Raw genomic sequence first — 17,813 nt, 5'->3', positions numbered from 1 at the left:
TATCTATATGAGTATCTTTATAGATTCACAGTAAAAACATCACTGCTCCCTGAAAACTATAATCAATAAATTAGTCAAATTAGTTCGTAGGGTACTACGAACACTCAAATGAACTAACCATTGAGTACCACCTCAGTCTATACATTTGAAGAAAGCAGAGGGCTTCCCTGGTGGCGCAGTGGTTGAGAGTCCGCCTGCCGATGGAGGGGACACGGGTTCGTGCCCCAGTCCGGGCAGACCCTACATGCCGCGGAGCGGCTGGGCCTGTGAGCCATGACCGCTGAGCCTGCGCGTCCGGAGCCTGTGTTCTGCAAGGGAGAGGCCACAACAGTGAGAGGCCCGCGTACCGCAAAAAAAAAAAAAAGGCCGAAAGAGCTGAAGACAGGGTGAAACAGCACGTGAATGAGAAAGCAGGGTGATAACGGGATAGAGAAAGCCACTCCCAGCCCTCACACTCCCCACCCAAGTCTTCCACCACCACACATGTCACAACCTGGTGACATGGGCCCACACATATTCTTGTCAAGTTCTCAACATTTCCATCTCTTCCAAAAGACATTTCAAGTGGGTTCTAAAATTTCACAAAGCCCCAATCTTTTGTTGAGTTTTACTTTTATCTTCTGGACAGTTAGCCTAAGGCAAAACTTCAACGGGTTGTAGAGAGGAGCCAGAGCCTCCAGAGAAACCTACTCTGTAACCCGGGCATCACTAATCTACCCACTCAGATGAGCAACACCTGGTAATAAGATTAAAGGTAGAGTCCCTTCTCTCTCCACAAACCCCTACTTGTTCAATCCCAAGTGCAAAGAGAGGAACAAAATAACGCCACAGGCTCCTGCCTGGGGAGGCAGATGTTGCCCCTCTGAATCATTATCACCAAGATCTTAGAGACTGTGATTCTTCTTAAGGGTGGAGGACCCCCAGCCAAGAATGGAGGATCAAGCCACATCAGCAAACAACTGTTTGATCCCAAACCAAAGTTAATAGAGCCCTGGGATATGTGTTATTATGAACCAGGAATAAACAACCATACAGCCCCACTTATCAGAACTTTCTCCCAAATCTAAATACATCCTCCTATATGATGACTGGTATTAACAGCTATTAATAATTAAGAACTCTTAATACCTTATATTCTAATCAGATTTATCCACCTTGGGGCCAAAAGTTCAGTGCTGCAAATTAAAGGACACTAAACTTTTTTTTTGTAACTGAGATCCGAAGAGGAAAGGGTCCACTTAATAGTAACAAAGGTATAGCAACCAACCAGGTTTGAGCTTTACACACAACACACACACACACACACACACACACACGTATATATATGATATGATAGACCCCAAATTGGATCCTACATCATACAATATGTTCCAACTTTTGATTCAGAAAATACTATCACTCGAACATTAACTAGAGTTAAAGTATGTGAAGTATCAATATCTGGAGTCAAATTTGGTAGAGGTTGGGGGCTTCCCTGGTGGCGCAGTGGTTGAGAGTCCGCCTGCCGATGCAGGAGACGTGGGTTCGTACCCCGGTCCGGGAAGATCCCACATGCCGCGGAGCGGCTGGGCCCGTGAGCCATGGCCGCTGAGCCTGCGCGTCCGGAGCCTGTGCTCCGCGACGGGAGAGGCCACAACAGTGAGAGGCCCATGTACCGCAAAAAAAAAAAAAAAAAAAAATGTGGTAGAGGTTACATGACTTTGGAGGTAAATAAGAAAGAAAAGCCACATTTGGGGCTTTCAATCTAATTCAAGCTGTAAGTCACTAGAAGGCAGTACCTCCAAATAGCTGCTCGGTAGCCTGTGCAAAATGAGTCAATTTTCTAAATCAGGTCTTCAGTGAAGTGCAGAGGCCAATGGAGGTTGTACTGCTATTAAGAGGGACTGTGATGCAGAGAGCACAAATGGAAGCAGCTGCGTGGGCAACAGTGGAGAGGATTTCCAGCATCACACATCTAAAAGAAAAACAAGTCTGACTATTGTTTTTTTTCTCTGAAAGAAAAATCTTGATTCCAAGGGTCATGAATAATTCCCTTCAAGGGCTCCCCAAAAAACTCGCTTAGATCTCTGCCAACCAACCACATGAAATTACTCTAATTGGGTCCATCTTACTATCAGAAGTTATTTATTTCAGAGGAAAAATGACTTGTCTCTTAAAAACAAATAAAATTATTCTATTTATATTACATATAACTCTGAAAAGTGTAAAAGCAACAGCCCAGACAGAGTGCCCTTGAAGGAAAGAATATTAATCCTTGATGATATATGAGCACAGCCAGAAGTCAGATCTAAAGAGATAAAACCGGAAAACGCGAGCACTGGATAATGCACAAGATATGGCACAGAAAGCAAGCTAGTGCGAGATCAACCGGGAGACAGAGCACAGATCACAGGGCCTGTATCTTGACATGTCTAAATTCTCTCTCTTTTTTAAGGGCCAGCTAAGATGCCATGAAAACACTCTAAGAAGCCCTCTCTGAACCCCATAACATAGTTCATCTCTGACCAACAGCTCCTTATCTGGACCTCTCTCACGCCACTTATCACTTTTGCCTTGTATTACAGTTATTTATAGATAGCTCACCTCTCCTACTAGGCTGTGAGCTCTTTGAAGATGGAAACTAACATTTATAAAGCACCTGCTCTGCATGAGGTACTGTACTTGGTGTCTTCACATGCATTACCTCAGTTTAATCCTTGTAACCCCCCTGGGAGATAGGTCTCATTTTCCCACTTTCAGAAGTTTAAAGCAGTTAAGTATTTGCTCACAGTCTGACTTTTACTAAGGGCTAGAAAGAAAATAGGAACTAAAGTTAAATTCAAAGTCGATGGCTTTCCCATTATAAAAAGTTGTGTCTAATTCATCTTGATATCCCCAGCATGGTTCTTTGAACACAGGAGATGCTCAATAAACCCTTGCTTATTTGGTTAGATAATGTCTACTGAATACAAATGAGAAGATCAGTTGTCTATCTTTCAGGTCATCTTCTAAAATGCAGCCCAGAAAATAAAACAGCATCAAAATGACTAAATGTATCCTCTGTAGACTGTAAAAATTCAAACTTCAGAAAGAGTAAAAGAGAAGAATGAAATAGAGGCAGCGAGCCAGTTTCTAATTTATTTTATCCTTGGGTGAGCTTCATAAAAACCATATATATTGTACATAAGAACACACTGTTCTAATTGACTATAGCATCCTGGTATACTACACAGATGAAACGTGGGAAATTAAATGGTACTGTGAGTTTTCTAAACAGTCCATTAAATAGTCGATCTAAACAAGCAATAGCATAGCTCTAATCATGCCCACTTCTCATAAAAATCAATTGTTTACCCTTTTTAGTATGGAATTTTCTTAATTGTGGCCTGAATGAGAAGTATTCACAAAGATCATATTTTTCCCCTCTGAAGTGGAAGAATTCTGGGTTTCACAATTTCGACTGGAGCCGCAGTTACATTTTATAAGCACCTTAAGTATTTTTCCCTTTAAAAAAAAAAGTCACTGAACTAATTTTGAAGTATCCAGCTCTTTTGTTAAATGTGTCAAAAATGAAGTCCAAGAGGATAAACTGCCTTCAGATTTCAAAGTGGCTTCAAATTCCAAAGTGGCTTCAAATTCAGTCTAAAACTACTATTTGGAATTTTATAACATGGCTTCTTAATAAAAAAAAAAAGTAATTAATCGGCCAATGGGCACAGTTTTAAGAAATGCTGCATACAAACTGGAAAAGTCATCTGATTAGAGATTCACGACCTGGGTTTTAGTCCCAGGTAGTATAATCCTTACCTACTACGTTTTCGTTTCCTCATCTCTAAAATGACTGATCTAATGTACCTTTTAGATCTCAAGTTCTGTGATTCTACTCAACAGGTAATGGTCATGGTTTTCACTGGAACTTCCATCAGGCACAATAATGGACCCCAAATACATTCACATCCTGATTCCCAGAACTTGTGAGAAAGACTCTGTAGATGTGATTCAGTTAAAGATTTTGAGATGGGAGATTATCCTGGATTATCCAGATGGGCCCAGTGCAATCACAAGGATACTTGTAAGCGCGAGTTGAAAGGGTCAGAGTAAGAGAAGGCGATGTGAAATGGACGCTGGAGTGATGTGACTGCTGGCTTTGAAGATGGAAGAGGGCCAGGAGCCTAGGGATGTGGGAAACCCCTAAAAGCTGAAAAAGGCAAGGAAGTAGATTCTCCACTTGAGTCTCTAGAAAGAATGCAACTCTGCTGATACCTTGATTTTCGAAACTCTGATCTCCATAACTATAAGACAGTAAATTTGTGTTGTTTCAAGACACAGATCTGTGGTAATTTTTAAAAGCAGCAATAAGAAACTAACACAGACCTGAATATGCCTCAGTACCATTTGTATCAGATATACCACAAAAATATGGAAAGATACTGTTATCTTTCTTACATTTGTCAATTGATATATTCAAAGGTGAACATTTTCTATTGCTAATGATTATGAGGAATGGTGGAGAAATACTTAAACTATTCAATCTGACAATCACGAGGCATTCATGTAAAAGCAAAGTGGAGTGATGAGGATAATAATCGCAATACTAAACAAACGCTGAGCATTTATTATGCACTGCGTACCATTTTAGTCACTTTGCATGTGTTATCTTGGTTGTGGCATGCTCTGACTTCACTGACTCTCTGTCTTCTGCCTTCTCACCTGCTCCACAAAAAAAAGCAGCATTCAATAACCGCAGGTGGGAAACCATGGAGGAGGAAGACAAGGTAAGATTAGTTAGTATTAGATAATGTTCTTTAGAAAGAGGAACTGAGGCCGTTTTTTCTGATTTAATTCAGGGGCAAAACTGATGCTACAATCATGAAATATGAGGTCAGCCTTCTCATTAGGCTCCACATCAGACCAGTCAGACACAGTCTACAATGTACCAGACAACGTCTCTTCCGTTTGAGACTCAAACAGACAACACCTTGTCCAAAAGCCATCCCCCAGAAGCCAAGAGCAGAAACTTAAAAACAAATGCTTAATTGAGCTGCTTACCTAGAAATTTCCTATGAGAAGAATTACATTATTATTACTTAACTGAAGCCCATTATATTACATTTTGTGTGTGTGTGTGTGTGCGTGTGTGTGTGTATGTCAGAGAGAGAGAGGAAAGAAAGAATACACAGCAATTGATTAGGTACTTTCTCATTTAATTCAATTACCTAGAAGAGTAAAATGCCATAAGTGAAATTCCACCGTTGCAAGAGACAGATGCTGAGAGACAACCAAAGCTGTATCTCTATGAGCAATATAATAATCAGCTGATGAAATACCAAGTTAGTGATACATGAAGAAATCATGGAGATTAACAAAGATAGACCCTCCCATTGTAAATGTCAATATCCAATTTTTAGAATCATATGCAAAGAAAATATGTCATCGTTTGTGAGAATATCCCTGCTTTCACTCAAGGCTAATCAATTTCTCCCATCATCTCTCTAAATATGAAATATAAAATGCTTCTTTCCAGTAGCACCATTATTTCAAAAATAAGGTACAAAATTTAAAGAATATTAAACCTACAGTTCTAAATACATATTTGCAACAGTTTAAAATAAATAAGATCAAAGTTGTATGCTTTCCTCTGAACAAAAATTTTCCTAAAATAATAGACTGGGTTTAGCTGACAAAATTAGTTTTCTTCCCCACCCCCCATTAGTTTTCAATAAAGTTCTGGTATAAAAGAAATACCAAGTCAACGGGGAATTTAAGATTTCCATGGCACTGGATTCATAGCCCCATTCACATGTGTCACAGTAAATAACATGATTTGTTCCCAAATCTTACATGACTGTCTCTCTTACAGTCTCTCTTACATGACTGTAAGCTCAAGGTGTAAGAATGAGTATCTTATTGATCTCTATGCATCTCCATAACATCAAATATTTTTTGGCCCATAATGAGTGCCTATTGGTACTCACTAAGAGTTTTTTGAATGATAAATTAATACACTAATGCCAAAGACTTTGACGGGAATACACATTAAAGTCAAGTGTATGCCTCATTGAAACTGAAGCCACACTCTAATAAAGAGAGACCTGTAGAAGATCATGAAAAAAAAATCAAAGATTTAAATGGGATGTCAGATGTGACCTTTTGAAGAATGTTAGTGAAGTGTTGTGGTGCTAGTTCTAAATACATCTATTTTCATATCACCCCAAAAAAAAGAGCATGCTTCATGCATGCCACTGTCCCAGCACAGGAGTCTTCATACAGTATAGGCTCACTTCAAGTATTAGTGGAAGACTGAATTAATGAACGATTATACCATATGCTATGAGTGGTCTTTTTGAAGTTTAAGATCAGTGACACTATCAAATTATAACAATTTTACAAGACCCTAAATGTCCACTAACCAAGTCTGATATATTTTCTCCCTGCTATAAGAGTCATTGCTAATATGGTTGTAAATCAAATTAAAAATGGCAATTTTCTTTTATTTATGCTCAAAGATCACCTACGCCAGCATATCCATACCTTTTTTCCCCTACCTCTCCCACTGCCTCACTCACCCCTCCACTTAGCCAACTGGTTCACCAGGGTCCCAATATGCAGTTGGAAGCACAAGTACAACTGCCTAATTGTTATAGCATCACAACTAAGCTAAAGAATACATGATTAGTTGAACGTGAGATGGAATGAGATAGAATCCCAGGAGCCTTACACAGTCAGTGCAGTCAAAGCAACTATGAGTGGGAGGAAGGAAGTGCTTTTGGTGTAGAAGAGGAAGGTGCCTAAGGGAACTTACTTAGTTGTTTAGATATACATATGTTTAGAGTTGTGTGTGTGAGTATATATATATTCAAGTATATACATACACACACATATGTTTGTATTTTTATATACATAATCTTTACACTGATGAAGCGGTCACATACTTTGGCAAAACATTTTAAGGAGATGCACTTGGCTGAAATTCTTTTAGGAAAGCAAACTGAACAATGCTACAAAGATCTTAAGGCAGCTTCTAAAACAGAAATCCCACTGGGACCGGTTCTAGGAGCTTTGCCAGGGTATAGGATACAGAACTCACTCTAGCAACATCTTTGAGATTTCTGGGTTAGGAAAGCAAAATTTCATAGGCAAGATGGTCAAAGCAGAGCAGAAAGAATTTCTCTTGTGGTGCTCAGTCCTTCCTTGGAGAACCTGTGGCTAGAGGGGGAATAGGAAGAAAAAGAGAGAAATGGAAATGCAGATGAAAAATGAAGGAGAAAGAAAACTGGAGAGAAAGAGAAGAGAGAACAGGAACAAAGGGAGTCCCAGAGAACTTAAAAATGTGAATGTACTTAGACATTAAGTCTGGATGTTTAAAAGAAATGATCTAAAAGGAAGATTTAAAAGAACAGTCCTCCTAAACTCATGTTGCTCCTAACTTCAGTAGCTATACTAAGTTGGGCAGAGGCAAAATTGGTCTTCAAAAATTTGCTTCAGTGGAGAGGCTGCAGCTCGCTCCATTAGTATAACTTGCAGAAGAAGATTGTTACTTTAAAGAAACTAATGAAAGTCTCAAAGAGTTTATATTTCAAATGGGGAACATAGAAAACTCTGCATTTCATTTACCAACTTTTATAACTGAAATCACTCTAATTGTCATGTACTGTTTCTTTGAAGCAAGGAAGTGCTCTGTCAGTGGACTGCTGGTCTACCTATATGTCAGCATGTATTTCTAGGGAAATCCTCATCATTGCTGCCATCAAAGTAACAAAAATGGCCCAGAAATAAAAGTGACTTCTGGAGAAAAAGAATACACATTCTTGATTAGAAGCACTTCGTTTCAGAAAGAAATCATTAAGAACTGATTTTTTTTAAATATTAAGTAATTCTACTGAAATATACATATCCTATATAAACTTTTAATGGTAGATTGATTTCTTGTAGTATATAAAGAATATAGCCAAGTAGTAGAGTAAATAACAAAAGATGAATGAAATTTAGGTTTAAGGACATGAAATAATTAGCGGGTGGCACTAAGAACAAGATTTGGCAGGGGGAAAAAAAAAAAAAGAACATCAAAACAGTGTTTAGAAAACCTAAATGTCCACCAAGAGGTGAATGGATTAAACAGAATGTGGTATGTCCATACAATGAAATTGTACTCAGCAATAAAAAGAAAAAAACTAACTGCTGAATGATATATGCAACAACATAGATGAATCAAAAACATGGTGCTAAGTGAAAGCAGCCAGAAACAAGAGTCCATTTATACACAATTCTGGAAATTGCGAAACTCATCTATAGTGACACAAAGCAGGTTTCATTGGTTGCTGGAGTCATGTCTGCATCTTGATTGTAGTCGTGGATTCACAGGTGTATACGTTTGTCAAAATTCATTGACTTGTACACTTGAGGTAGATACTGCTTATTGTACAGGCACTATATATACCACAATAGAGATGATTTTAAAAGAAAAAAATAATAAATAGAAAAAACAGGTATTGGTTTAATCTTGCCATATTTTCCAAGATACATTAGCAAGCATTTAACATTTACCATAATAAAATTAATGAGTTAGATTTCCAGAGTGGGGCCTATTTCCTGAGTGCTTCACCTACTGATCAGTTCAGCTCCTTCACAATCATTGGATAAGTGAGAGGATCAAAATTCAATGGTGTCCACCATCAGAAGGGAAAAGACTGAGGTACGGAAGACATCATGAACAGGACAGCCAATGTAGATGAGGGCAGTGCAGCAGTAAGTGGTCCAAGAAAACACTTTCTTGCTCCCTTCTTGCTTTTGAAATGCGATTTTTCACATTTTACAGTGATAAAAAAGAGATGTCTGAAAGTACCAGCAACATGGCAAAGGATACCGAAATCTAAGCCTACCCAACTGTTTTTGACAAATATGCCATATCGAAAATTCTTCCAGATCCTTCAATCCTGGTCCCTGTCATCAGGGACAGGTCCCTATTTCCTGGACATCTTTTCTTTGACTTTTTAATATTAGCAATCACATCACTGGGCAAAGAGCACACAAAAATTGACCTATAAGCATGGCATGTGTTTCTTTATGAAAAGTTAAATAAATGCTATGAAACCAAACAGAAGGCAAACTTTTGATTACTACTGTCTTCTTTCATTAAATATGCACTTATAATTTTTGTGATCTTCCCCTAGAAATCCCTGAGAAATGAAGTATTAAATGAAATCACTCACACCAAGTAGTGGATATGCCTATTTTCTGGCCAAAAAAAAAAAAAAAAAGTGTTTAGAAAACTTTACTTATTATTATTGTTATGATTCAAAATTTAATCTATATACATCCAGAGAACATTATAAGAGCTCTGCTGCCTTAGGTATATGGAAAAGTGACTGCTGCAAGAAATTTCATTGATGGAAGCATCCAAAGAAAAGAACTGCCTTTAATTATTAAAGAATCCTAACGTTACCCAAAGCACTGACTTTGCCATCTAACAGCTATTTGGAAATTAAAAGGCAATTTTCAGCTATAAAATTTAAATATGGCAAAGGAAGCATCCAAAATCTTTTATGGATAGGAACAAGGAAATTAGACCTTTCAGCCAAAGGGAAAAAGATGCAACCATATACTTGTCTATACACCACAGCAAAGGAGAGAATTAGTATTATATGACTACTATTAATTATAGCAACTATTATTATATGACTATGGGTAGTGATGAGAACTTTTCTGTAATACATGGATTTATCTGTTCTACCAATAATACCTTCCAAAGTCCCTGTAACATTATTTAATGATTTGCTGATAGATTAGACTATCATATGCATTTGGAAAGACATCTTAATACCATAGGGAGAGGAAACAATATAGTAATCCTTAAGTCACTTCCTCAAAGGTACATTAGAAAAAATATTAGCTTCCTTGTTCTATGACTGCCAGACATCTACTATAACATGGCAAGAGAAGTACCAAGTTTAACATAATTATTATTGATATCAGTAATGAGCCAATAAGAATGCTCTGAAATCACTTGAAAATTTGTTACAAGATTGATACTTTACTCAACAGATATCAAGTTGAGCACATTACACTACCAGATGTTTCATTGGCGGCTGACAGAATTGAGCCAGCGTTTGATGAAATTCACGTGTGCTGCATGTAAAACGACAGATCCAAAGTTGGACATGAGTTATCAGATTTCACAAGAAATAAGCTTTAAATTCACAGTAGAAACCAATGTTCTTGGCTCAAAATTCAAGGCACAAATAAGCAGCTCACGTTAATGCAAAGATTTATTTTTTCAAATAATTATTTTAAACAACCGCTAAAAAGCACTGAGGCACAAGCAAACATAACAAAATGATGTAAACATGCTTAACGTGAAATTCTTGTCTATGTCTAGTCAGTGGAGGCTACAGATTAGCCAATAACACTATGTGCAGGCTACCAGACTGGGAAAGAATACCAAAAGAAGCAATCAGTCCTTTATCTCTTGAAGTTTATAATTCTCTCAGGAAGGAATTTTTTTAAAAAACCTAATAGAGATAAAAAATAACTTTAAAGCACTTGTTATAAACGACTTCCTTCACAAGCACATATAACCCAGAGTCCATAATGTCCCAAGGTGCACTAGGCAGAAGAGAGTTTGAAAAGTGAACTAAACTAAAATATTCTTTTTTCCATGCATTCTCTCTATAGACAAGGACAGCTATCTCTAAAATATTTTTTCTGGGATAGATTTTTTTGTTTGTTTTTTTGTTTTTGGCTGTGCTACATGGCTTGCGGGAGCTTAGCTCCCCAACCAGGGATCAAACCTGAGACCCGGCAGTGAAAAAGCGCTGAGTCCTAACCACTGGACTGCAAGGGAATTCCCATGTTCTGGGATAGATTCTTTGTCAAAAGAAATTTGGTTACGTGCTGTTGTCATCAAATGAAAAAATGACCACAAATATTTCGTAACTTCTCTAATGACAAAGAGAACTGTTTCCCTACCCCTTGAATCGGGGCTTGGCCATGTAACTTGTTTGGCTAATGGGATGTTAGCAAAGAAGATGCAAGCAAAGGCTTGAGAAGTTCTTACCTCATGTTTGCCCTCTTTTGCCACTTTTGGAACCCAGCTGCCATGTGAAGAAGCACAGACTATCCCACTAAATGCTGGAGGCACATGGATTGATCACCCCCATTAACTTAAAGTTTGTGTTTGAGGCCATCGGGGATCAATCAGCCAGGAGCAGCCCACTCAGCTGACTGTAGCCACATGTGGGATCTCTGGTGATACCAAAATAAAAACCAACCAGCTGAACCCAACCCAAATTGCCAACCTACGAAATCATGCCTAATAACTGTCTGTTCTTTTAAGCCACTAAGTTTTGGCCTGATACACGGAAAATACTAACTGATCTACATATTAACATGTAAACCAATTTATGATTAAAACCTTTAAGCACTGGACAAACTCCAGCTGGTATTTATCAATCCTTTCTATGAGTCTGGTTTCCTCAGATCCTGATGCAAATGGGTAGACTAAGGCATAGAGAAAGTAAATAGATCTAAAATACCCGAAGCCAAAGTTGGTGTCAGAACTAGAAACAGAATCCAGAAACACTAGAACTCAAAATGCTAGAACTGCTGGATCACCTGAGGTCTGGTCTCATGACCAGGAATGATATTTAAAATATATACACAACTGATAAGGCATGAACAATTAAGATAGATCACAGCCTTAGCGACAGGGCTGAGTTTTAGAGGTCCCCTGATATGCCAGGAGTTTACCCATTAATTCATGGATCTTGAAGAGATTTAAGGGGAGGGGCCAATATCTTGGGGCACTTGGTAAGCTCCAGAGTCCACTGGATACCAGTCAGTATAGACAAATTTCAACATTTAAACAACTGGTACAGCCAGGCCAGTGCACAGAAGTCATCCCCAAACACAACTAAATTTCCAAAAATAGAAGCATTATTCATAATTTCACTGTTTCACTTAGTGAGTTAAAATGTTCTAATCTCTTTGTTTCCTTGTTTGTTCTAGAAACTGAGATTTGGCTCCTGGCTTTATAGCCTTTTTATTGAAATGACTGACCCTTAAAACCCTGTAGTTATGGTTTAAGATACCAAGACCTCTGTCTCTGAAAAGAAAGGTACAATTAGAAGAAACGCAGTAGGCAAACTGTCCACAAGATATTACAAATTGTCTCAAATCTTTAAAAAAAAAAATTGTTTATTTCTACTATTTCTTCCCGAAACAAGAAGGGCTTCCAGGAATAACTGGAAACAGCTCTAATTTAATTGGATCAATTCTCCAAAAACCAGCATTTCCAAGATAAGCAGATAATAAGAAACAGTAAAGAGTTATGGGCTCAGAGTTTAAAATCAGCAAAGTTTTTCAATAATTCCAGAAATTCTTTCAGGAGCCCTGGAAAAAGGAGATAAAAATGTGCTTTTAGCTGCCAAGGAAAAGAAAAAAAAAAAAATTATCCATTCCTCTTCCCCACCCCCCGCCTCTTTTCATTAAAATATTGAATCCAAGAAGTTAGGCAAACAGATTATTCTTCAAGAGCAGGAATTAATATTCCCAGGAATAACCTGTATTATTTCCAGAGACAAGTACCATTAGAACATAACATTTAATCTTTACAAAATTCAGTAGTCTACATAGCTTGGTTCTCTTACTAGGAGACAGGCTGCTTAGCTTGAATATGAACAGTTTTAAACTCTTCTAAGGGACCATCCAATTCCAAGGTGAGAAGAAGCAGGCAGAGCATTTCCCATTTGTAATCTGTCCCTCAATACTGAAACATCAAGTCAGTGAAAAGTGAGATATTCAGTCAAAAAAAAAAAAAAAGAGAGAGAGAGAAGAAAAGGAGTTGAAGGAAAAGAAGGAAGAAGAGAATAGAGAAAGAGGAGAAATGGAACTGGAGATAAAACCTGTCTCCTATAATTCAATATCCCATGATGAAATTACCACGAAAACATTCACAAGCCATACAGAGATCAGGAGTTCAGAAGAGTAAGTTGTCTTAAGGACAGATGAAAGGCTTGAGTGATGGTGGAGTTAAGAGAGATTAGAGAGCTGAAGGCAGGCCCTTCAGGTAAGACAAAGAGAGAGATACAGTTGGGCCTTCATATCCATGGGTTCCACATCTTGGATTCAACCAACCACAGATCAAAAATATTTGGGGAAAAAAACAAAATTCTAGAAAGTTCCAAACAGCAAAACTTGAATTTGCCACACACTGGCAACGATTTACATAGCACATGTATTGTATGCACAACCATGTACATAGCATTTACATTGTATTAGGTATTATAAGTAACCTAGTAATGATTTAAAGTATATGAGAGGGTATGTGTAGATTACATGCAAATACTACACCATTTTATACAAGGGACTTGAGAATCTTCGGATTTCGGTATCTGAGGAGAGTCCTGGAACCAATCCCCCGTGGATACTACGGGACAAATGTATAATTATCCTGATTACCATGAACCAAATGAAAATGTACAGGAGTCTGCTTACAGTAGGAGACCAGAGAACTAACGTGAACCACTTTGTCATGAGCTGCTCAAGCAACACTTACATCTAAAACAATTTGCTATATGAATAGGCAAAGTTAAGGTCAGTGTATAGCCATTACATTATTGATAATATTTAAATGATTAATGTTTGCTAAACTGCAGAGAACAGCAAATAAATTATTTTCAAAATTTATTTCTTGACCCACTAGATTCATTATTAATATATTATATTATATTATATTGGAAAAGACTGCAATAGCACTTAAAATTAAAGTCCCTTTATTTAAAAACAAACAACTTCTATTGGGAAGCTAGCTTTAAAAAATAGTAAAATAAATTTTTTTTAAATATTATATTCATGAAGATATAAGTTTTATTTATAATGAAAAAAATAAAGCAATCTATAAAATATCCATCATACTGAAATGAACAAGAAAACTACGCACATTGATTTGATAGATTGTGGTACAGACACAAAATCATGGCAAAAAATAAAAGAATAATAAAAAACTATGTAGTGACACTAAGGAAAAGGCAGTGATATTATAATCAGGGAAAAACACAACTCAGATATAAGTATATTATAATTATAATGAGGTAGGATAACAATGCATAGGAAAAAAGGAGTTAGAATAACAAAACACCTTCCCCCCCCCACTCTGCCTGTTCTCTATTCTACATATTGAGAATCTAATAGGGTAATATTATTTTAGTTCAAAAAAATATTTAAAATAACTCCTCAAGCCTTAACTATGTCTGTTACTCTTTTTGTTATTGATCACATGCCATCATGGTTACATGTGATCATTATATATTTTATTATACTCTGAAATACAAGCATGAGATAAACACACTTCAATAGTACTTTTAAAAGATATATAAGAGCATCTGCACAGCATCTACAAAAGCAATGAGTAAATACTTTGGTCAACCTCATCAACGTAAAGGCACAATTCAAATGATTCCAGAACCTCTTACAATTTGCTGGAATGCATCGAGCACATCACACCCCCTTGAGTTTCCAGTGTCATTAAGTAGCACAAGCCAGTCTGAAGTATGAAGCTTATCTTCCACTAGCATGAATACAAATGATGACTCTTTTCTCAGTTGTAAATGAGTCTCCTTTAAAACACTTCACACAGATAAGAAGCACACATTAACCAGTTCAACCAACCAAGGAAAAACATATGTATGTTTTGATCTGGACATGGACAAACAACCTAAGTGGCCAAAACTACGAATAACACACAACTACTTCTCCCACACACTCTATTGCCACATGATCTCGATTTCAAGGATGGATTTGATACATTCTCCTAAAAAATAAAGATTTCCTTAAATAAAATAAAATTAAATACTCTTCTCTGAGAACCTAAGAAAGAAACGAAAAATAAGCTTTCATCACAAATATGTTCATAGTACTAGTAGTGATGTGGACAGTGGCAAATTCTATGACCATGTCTGTCCATCTGCTAACCGGTAGCTGGCTGCAAAGCACACAACCTAAATTTACCACCTAGGCTTCCGTGGAAATTAACAAGTTATTAAAATGTGACGATATTAGCATGCTAATGATAGAAATTATAAGATAATAGGTTTGTGTTATAGCCACAAGCAGAAACATACCACAAAAGCAAATTCTGCTTATTCATGATTAATCTGACTTTGAACTTCTTGCTCTTGTTATCTTCCAGTTAGAAAACCAAACATCTCCTATAATTAGAATTTGTTTGCAGAGGTAGGAATGGTTTCAAAATTTAAAATGTTATTTAATAGCAAAACTCTCTATACCTCATCCCTAATTTTTCATTTGACCATCCACTGACAAATAATTTTGTGCAACAATGTGATTTAAAAGACTGGAGCTATGGCAACATTCAACTTGTTAAGAATATGGGCTTTTTTTTTTTTTTTTTTTTTTAGTGAAATTGAATCACTTAAGGTGTCTGTATTTTCCATTAAGTACCCTAGAGCTGCCTACAATACCGTCCTTGAATACCTGCCATGGAACCATCTTTCTGGTGAGAGGTTTATTACAAGATGCTTTTAATACTATTCTATGGAGGCCAAGAGGTTTATTTCTCCATGGCAAACAGCCAGGTTTTGATAAATAGCATGAGCAGATTGCAATAAATACTTAGTAAAATAATATGAGTTTCACATTTTTAAAAAGCAGAAAAACATAATTACTGAGAAATGGCTCTACATGACCAGTGAAAAGAGAAATGTCTGTTTTATGTACTAATTCTCTATGGGTCAACCTGTACAAATTATTAGTCCTTACTTTTAAGGTAAAATTTTATTCTAATAGGAAAAAATAATTAATGATTACTTAATGCCAAAGAAACCATCAGTTGATACTAGAAAAAGGGAAACCAAATTTAAGATTAAGATCTAAAATAAAAGTTAAAGACAGAGTAATATATTTATATTCAAACGTGTACATAAAGAGACTTTTCTTCTTTTCTACATAAAGAAAACATATTGCTCATTCAGGGAAATAGGGTTTTAAATTGTCAAACTCTATTGTGAGAACACTCACACGCACCTGTTAGAAAATTTAGTACATTTTTTTAAAGGCCCTAAATAGAGGTAATGTTATATAATATGAATTTATTTTAAAATTTCAGAAATGTAATCTACTTAATGTAATATCACATTTCTAAATTACACTCTCTGGTTAGGTATAGAAAAATTCTGATATATTGTAAATGCAGTTGGCTTCTGTTAAAGGACTTCTGAATGAACCACATGAAACACTCTGCTGTTACCTTCAGCCTTTTCAGAAATTGTAAATAAATATATGTCTTTCCATCTCCAATATCTGATGTGTAAAAAAAAAACATTGTAAGAGTCATTTACTCCTTCACACTAAATAATGAGCAATTCAGCTATTTGGCTAAAAAAAAATCTTCAAATATTAACTATGTATTTGCTAATTTAGGCTAAATATACCTTTTTAAAGTTTGAAAATGCTTTCAGGAAAAACTGTGAAGGGAAAATCATCTTAGTTTTAAGAAATCACATAAACAATGGGTTTGTTTGCATTTAGTATGCAGAATGTCCTATTTCTAAGGCACAGGAATAGTTACAATTCGCTAAAGTAAAAAATAAAAATTCCACAAAATAATGGTTTTACAATTAAAAGTATTTCCCTGACAGAATAGATAGTACTTGAAAACTCCCCAAATTTTAAAACAATCTAGGATGCGTTTCATACTAACGGCTTTAATGAAGCAGAACTGAATCAATGACTTCACAATGCCAGACAATCAACTTGGCTTTTTTTTTTTCCTTCACTGACTCGACCAATTGTTTTGGCTTCAAGTTAGAAGGAGCTTCAATTAAAGATAATGGTTGTTTGGCCTGAATGAACACTGAAAGCCTGGGTCTCTAATGTATGTTCTGAAACACTCAGAAAACAAACAAGATAGTCCTTAAGACATATTTCATAGAAGTTTGAGTTGTTCTGAAGAAATTAAAGCTAGATAGAGAAAGCTAAACACGTTATTACAACCAAATTTCAAATGTGAAAGCCTTAACTCCAAGAGAAAGAAATAAAAAAAAAAAGAGAGAGAAAGAAATCAGATAGCATCCTAAAAGCAAATAGACATCTGAGCGAACACTTATGAGATCTGAGCAATGCAGACAGAAGGCACCTCAGAAAACTCCCAAAAGTTGGCCTCAACTGCCCTGACTTAGCCTGTAATTGACACAGTTTCATTTGGCTTGCCTAGGTAGCTAGTCCACAAGAAGCACAAGCTTTTTTACATTTATCCAAAGAAGAAACTCAGGTCTTTGCTCAAGTCAAAATTTGAAAATGCACCATCAACAGCACTCATACTATTCCAAGGAGAAAGACAGATACAGATGTGCTTAAAAAAATGTTCTTATGGAATAGAAGAGCCATGGTCCTGGAAAAAATCTACTTTGGAATAAAAAATATGACTGTTGTTTACTGTTTCACAGATGTTTATTATTGCAATCAAATCTTTGCTTCTCTCCTCCTCTCTGAGTTATAACTTAAACACATGCTATCAAATAGAATATAAATGCTGGGAATTAAAATAAGTAAATACTCTTTGTAGAGGTGATTACCTCTACTGTTTGAAAGCACTGACTATTGTTATTACATGAGCAAGAATCCTAAAAAATTGACAAGTTGAATTTGGTCCCATTTACTGCACAGTTTATACAGAAGATATTACAGAAATGGAAGCACTTTACAAACACTAGATAGAATTTATAAAAAGTATTATTAAAGCATGATAGCCTGGCAATTCACTCTTTAAGGAGAAATCAGACCCAGTCAAACATATAGATTCTAGGGGGGAGAGGGGGTAA

This window comes from Orcinus orca, chromosome 8 (assembly GCF_937001465.1).
Source record: "Orcinus orca chromosome 8, mOrcOrc1.1, whole genome shotgun sequence".
NCBI lineage: Eukaryota > Metazoa > Chordata > Mammalia > Artiodactyla > Delphinidae > Orcinus > Orcinus orca.
This window is presented reverse-complemented; position numbering follows the sequence as displayed.